The following is a 6,868-nucleotide window of genomic DNA, read 5'->3' on the forward strand; positions in this document are numbered from 1 at the left end:
CTTCTCCGACCTCAATACCTCAAGGACCTCCCTCAAATGCTCCTCATGCTGCTCTCTAGATCTAGAATACACCAGGATGTCGTCGACGAATACAATCACTGACCGATCCAACATCGGTCTGCATACCCTGTTCATGAGATCCATGAACACCGCCGGGGCATTGGTGAGTCTGAAAGGCATCACCACAAACTCATAATGCCCATATCGCGTCCTAAACGCTGTCTTCTGGACATCCTCCTCCCGCACTCTCACCTGATGGTACCCCGACCTTAGATTGATCTTGGAGAACCAAGATGCTCCCTGCAACTGATCGAATAAATCATCGATCCTCGGTAACGGGTAACGGTTCTTGACCGTCAACTTGTTCAACTCCCGGTAATCAATACACATCCGGTGTGAACCATCCTTCTTCTTGACGAACAGAATAGGTGCTCCCCACGGCGAGCTGCTCGGCCGAATGAATCCCTTCCCCAACAGTTCTTGGAGCTGCGAGGACAACTCTTGCATCTCTGGAGGTGCAAGACGATAAGGCACCTTAGCAATAGGCACGGCCCCCGGAACCAGATCGATACCAAACTCTACTTGCCTCACAGGAGGTACTCCCGGCAGCTCCTCGGGGAAAACATCTGGAAATTCACGCACCACAGGGACCTCCTCAACTGATTTCGGTCTCTCGGGAACCTCCCGCGTATCCATCACATACGCCACAAAACCCTTACAGCCCTGCTGTAGACACTGCCTCGCCCTAGCGGCCGAACAAAAAGCTGATCCCGAACGGGTACCCTCGCCGTACACCGAAAGGACTCCCCCACTATGGTCTCGTATGGTCACCAGCTGACGCTCACAGTCGATAACAGCGTCAAATCGGCTCAACCAGTCCATGCCTACGATGACACAAACATCACCCATCGCAATAGGGATTAGGTCAATCGGGAATTCCACCCCGAAAATCTCTAGCACACATCCCCGAAAAACCTCCGTGGCACAAATCACTTTCTCGTCAGCTATAGAAACTCTCAAAGGTCGACTCAACGACTCACGACTGACGCTGATATGCTGACTAAAGGCTAAGGACACAAAGGACCTACTCGCACCCGAGTCAAATAACACTAAGGCAGGCACAGAGTTCACAAGAAACATACCTACGCATGTAATAACATAAGCATAACATCTCGACATTAAAATAATTACATGAATTACAACATACCTTCCACAACATCGGGCGCAGCGCGGACCTCCTCCGCAGTCAGCTGAAAGGCTCTCCCCCGAGCCCTCGGGGCCTCGGCCTTCACCGGTCGAGTCGCAGCAGCTCCGGCAGCAGGTGCAGATCCCTGAAGAAGCTAAGGGCACTCGACCTTCCTATGGCCAGTCTGGTTGCAATGAAAGCAAACCGTAAATCCCTTGGGACACTCCCTAGCAATGTGCCCCTCCTTGCCACACTTGTAGCAAGCACCAGATCGACACGCCCCCTCATGACCCTTGCCGCACTTTCCGCAAGTGCGGCTCTTCGAACCTCCCGTCCTCGCATCGGCGGACTTGGTCCGCTTGGCTGCCGGCTGGAACTGAGCCGGTCGCCGGTCCACCCGCTGAGACTCGGCCTCCTCCCTGGCCTGGGTCTCCAACTCGATCTCGCGCTTCCTGGCATTCGCCTGAAGCTCAGCAAAAGTATGGTAGGTGGAGTTCGACACAAACTCCCGGATATCCCTCCTCAACACTCCCAAGTACCGGCTCATCCGAGCCTGATCAGTGGACACCAGCTCGGGGCAGAACATTGCCCTCTCATGAAACTTCCGCGTAATCACCGCAACAGAATCAGTACCCTGCTTGAGGGTTAAGAACTCCTGCACCAATCGTTCCCTCTCCACCGGGGGAACGTACTCATCCCTGAACATGGCAGTAAATCCCTCCCATGTCACCGCTGTAGTCTCTACCAAAGTGAAGTTCGCCGTCACGAACTTCCACCAGTCCTTTGCTCCCAGGCGGAGCTGGTTCAAAGCGAACCGTACCCTCAGGTGCTCTGGGCATGAACACGTGTAGAAGCACCCCTCTATGTCCGCGATCCACCTCATCGCAGCAATCGGATCCTGCGTCCCATCGAACTCCGGTGGCTTCGTGTTGCTGAACTCTCGGAACAGCAACGAGTCACCTCCCTGTGGCCTCGCAGCGACCACAGCCGCGGTAGCTGCAGCGGTTGCAGCCTCAGTCAACGCGGCGTACCGCTCATCGAATGTCTCCATCAGGGTGGTCTTAATAGACCCAAACATCTCCGGGATCTCAGCCCGGATCGCGGCCGCCACCTCCTCGTGAATCATCTGACGAATATCCTCGTCACTCACACCGCTCGTACTCGCTCCGTGGTGTGGTCTAACCATGATGTCTCTGAAATACAACATAAAACTATCAGAGACTCCTCCGAGTATAATCGTACTCGATACGCAACCCTACTCAGTCCCCGATATCCAGGGGTTCTTACTTGGGTCTCCCACTGACCCGGTGTCCTCGGTAGTACGGGCCCAATACTACCGACCACACCACATCAGTGTTCATCCCAAGTCCTCCTCCCCAAACTCCGGATAGTGAGTACTCTACTGCTGATATGCACTATCTACCCGCATGCTAGCAACACATCTCATATAGGCAAATTTCCCTAGACTAAGGCATCACAAATCAGGCCACTCTAGTCCTACCATGGATACCTAGTCTTCTAGCATGCATAACAATTCATATCATATAATATTGTAAGGTATTTTGGGGATCTTTACCGTTCGGGCGCTGACTGATCGTACACACTGCTTCTTTCTTGCTTACCACCAAACCATTTACAAAAGTTTATGCCTTTATTTAAAAAGTTTCCCTCAAATCCTCGGTTTGAGTTCAGCTACTCCCGAAGGTGCACCCGAATCCCTCAAACCAAGGCTCTGATACCAATTGTAACAACTCAAGTTTTCAAACAAATTTTTTTTTTCATTTTAAAAATGTATTTATTTCCATTCAAAACAAGGCATGATAGTTAAGTATTCTGTCAAATACAAATAATCAAAATCCCAAGATCATAAAAGTAGTCTTCAGTGTGTATCGATCACGCCGGCGCCTTCCCACGGTCCTCGCTAGTACCTGAAATACATGCACAACAACTGTAAGCATAAATGCTTAGTGAGTTCCCCAATATACAACTTACGCACATACGCCTTTCCAGGCCCGACCTTCCGGTCCATGTGTCTCAGGGGACTTCCGTCCCTGCTGGGTAAACCTTCCGGTCCTACCCACGCCGACCTTCCAGTCCATCACACAACATATCGCCTTCCGGCCCATAACATATTGCCTTCCGGCCCATAATATAATCGCCTTCCGGCCCACAACATACATAGCACATATAACAAATAACATACCACATATAGCATACATATCGCATATCATATTCGACCTTCCGGTCACACAATCAAACCCTTCCGGGTTCAGTATAGTGAGAAGACTCACCTCGTAAAAGCTGAACGCTAGCAAATCCCGAAATGACTCCTGCACAACCGACGAGCTACAACCTCCCTATAACATCACATATCTCATTAATACTTATATCTTCTAAGTGTGACTATCCCTAAGAAGTCAGACTTAGGTCAACTCTGGTCAACGGTCAACGGTCAACTCGACCGGACTCGGCGAGTACCATGGAGACTCGGCGAGTCTAGACGTCCTCCAACTTTCTGAGATTCATTATCTACTCGTCGAGTATCCTCCTTGACCCGACGAGTTACCCCTGGAAGAATCGCGGGGCCACCCCGACTCCACTCGCCGAGTCTGAACAACAACTCGGCGAGTCCCAGTAAATCTTCAAGCTACTCGCCGAGTCTGAAGAACAACTCGGCGAGTCCATGCCATGCAGACGAGTAACTGCTTTCTGAATTACGTATGATCCCGAGATATACAATCATGGGACTTTCTGGACTTCTAAACATCTTATTACTGGGGTATAAACGTTCGGGTAATAACATAATAACCCATCTAATCACTAAATGGGTTTCATAAACCCTAATTCCGCATACACATCAAATAACCGAATTGGAATCCGAAATATTACCTGGAATATGCCCTCTCTGAGTCTCCAAACCGCAGAACTCGAATCCCTTGCTGTTCCTCTAGCCAAAACCCTTCTCCTCTTTGCCCAACAATCTCTTCAAGCCCTAAAATCCTCCAATCTTGCTCTAGATGCCCACAGCCGTTTAGGGTTCCTCTCAATCGACTAAAGACGGACAATGACGGCATATAAGGGCATTATATACGATCCAAAACCGAACGGTTAGGGTTTCTGCTGAATAGCATCGACTCGCCGAGTCCATATCTGGACTCGTCGAGTCCAGTCGCGAATCCGCGACCAAGTCTGCGATCCTACTCGGCGAGTCTAGGCTCCAACTCGCCGAGTCCCCTCTTAACTCACCCCAAAAACATAATTAAACAATACCTGAGATTTCGGGCTGTTACACACATGATGTGTAGTCATAAATACCAAAACCGAAAACGTACAGTAATGCCCGTACTTATTGAGATAAATGTGATTTCAAAATCGTCATAAAACTCGTTTAAGTTTTATAAAAGTCCCGTAAACTTTATGTATTGTTATATCCTTATGTGAGTCGCTATAATCATACTATGACTAATGAACCTGCCACGACGTTTCTCAGGCGTCGTAAAACTGAAATGACATTTGTCACCCGTAGACCTGCAGGTCCAACTGTAGCTAGCAGCAAGGTGTGGGGTGTCAAACCCAATATAGATCTATATACAACTATCACGTTCTCCCTCCAGGAGACTCTGATTATAACTAACAGGATTTTATATCCCGCACTCGGACGTACGGAAAGAGGATGTCTTACAATTTAGGTTAACAAGTTTCAAGTTGTATGCGGGAGTGTAAAATTCTTCTGTATGAATGTACCCTTTTCGTACGTGTGTGTTATGTGATGTATCATAAACTATACCTATTATAGTTTATCCAAAATGTTTGTAATATGTAAGAACTATTTTATGAAAAAGCGATAGGATTATGAAATCCATTAAACTATGCTTTTTATAGTTTAGATATGTATGCGTGTTCTAAATGATTGAGTAATCTTATCGTGAATGACATATTTTCAGTTTATGATGATAAAATTTACAACGTATCACATTCAATACTTAGAACTTGGCATTATACACTTTTCTCAACATAATACAAAGTGTTATAAAGATTACAAGCTGTTAACAAATTTTCAGCCTTTCTACACTGTTTTTGAAAATTCATAGAAAAATCATACGAAGTCGAAAACTAAATCCATAAATTTTGGGAGTTCCCAAAATGTGTCTAGTTTGCTCATAATTTTTACCATGATTTTTAATGACCTGCAACTTAGGTGAAAAAGTCCATAATCACAGACTGGTCCGGATTGGTGTTTGAAATGATAGGCAGTTTTGTAAAAATCACCACAATTGTAGAAAAATCGTATGGAGATGTGCAAGTAGTCATTTTAAAGCTAAGAAGTGGAACTACATGCACCTAAAACAGTTTTGAAAACTAAAATGTTTAAGGTGTCCAAAACAGTCCGTGAATGGGGTCCAACTTTTCTGATGAAAGCTGTTAGAAGGATTTAGATATGTTCTTGGTGTTTTGGCTTGTATTCCCCCCCCCCCCCTAAAAACTTGAGAAAACATGAAAATACAGGGGTATGAACTCACCTTGTGTGATTTCAGTAGATAAGTGTTGAAGAAGAGAAGTGTTCAACCCAAGAACACTAGAAGAATCGCTTGAAGATTCGAAGCTCTAACACAAATATAATGGAATTTGTGTAAGATATCCATGATTTGAGTGGAAATAATTGAGATAATCATAAAGGAAATGGATTATGCTTACCAAAGGTGGAGGAAACTCTCAATATTAGCCCTTGAATCTCGGATTTCTAGAGAGAGGGAGTGAGAGAGAAAGGAGTTTGATCTTCTTGTGAAATGAGAACAAATGAGAGAAAATGAGGAGAGAGGGTGAATATCCAGCTCTCAAAGCATGGAGATGACTTGTGAGGGAGGTAAAAAGTACAAGGTATGGTGGGGAGGAGTGTGGGTTGTCATGGAGTGGGTGTGGGGGTTGCTTGCGTCATAACTAAGGTAAGGTCAACACTCTTCTTTTTGTACTTTACCAACCCCTTTTTAAATAAGATTTTATCCTTAAAATGTGATTAAATCATTAATTTAGAGGTCTTATAATTAAAAATAAAGTTTTGGGTGAAAATCTCATGTTAAAATAATTAAAAATGGGTTTAAAACGCAAAAATATGCAAAAACGGGCGAAAAATGTAATTTCCAGCGAGTTTCTTCTGACCTAGGCCGAAGCTCGGTCCCTAGGCCGAAGTCCGGTCAGGCGGAGCTTGGTTCGGACGCGGGTGGCTGGTCTCGGAAGCGAAGGCGCGAGCCAGAAGAAGGGGCGAGGCGAGGGTCTGGTCCGAGGCTCGGTCCGAAGGGAGGCAGTCCGACGCGAAGGCAAGGTTCGGTCCGAGGTCAGGCTAGAACCGAAGGTACTGTTGTGAACAGTAATGAACAGTACTTTTGGTTCGGATTTTCCCTTCTATGCTGGTTCGGTTCGGACCTTCCTTCAGTGCTGGGTTCGGTTCGGATGAACAGTACTTTCGGTTCAGCTCATGAACAGTACTTTCGGTTCGGACCCCCATGAATAGTGCTTTCGGTTCGGTGGGTTCGTTTCCTTAAGTCCGTTTTTCGCGTAGACTTCCGTTCTTGGGCTATTTTTCGCCAATTTCGAGGGTCGGGATGCCCCAAGTGATTATAGAAAGTCGGGAGAGATTTCGAGAGAGATTCCTCGTTCTCAGAGAGATTTGGGAGAGATTTGACG

Source organism: Lactuca sativa, chromosome 1 (genome assembly GCF_002870075.4).
Source record: "Lactuca sativa cultivar Salinas chromosome 1, Lsat_Salinas_v11, whole genome shotgun sequence".
Lineage (NCBI taxonomy): Eukaryota > Viridiplantae > Streptophyta > Magnoliopsida > Asterales > Asteraceae > Lactuca > Lactuca sativa.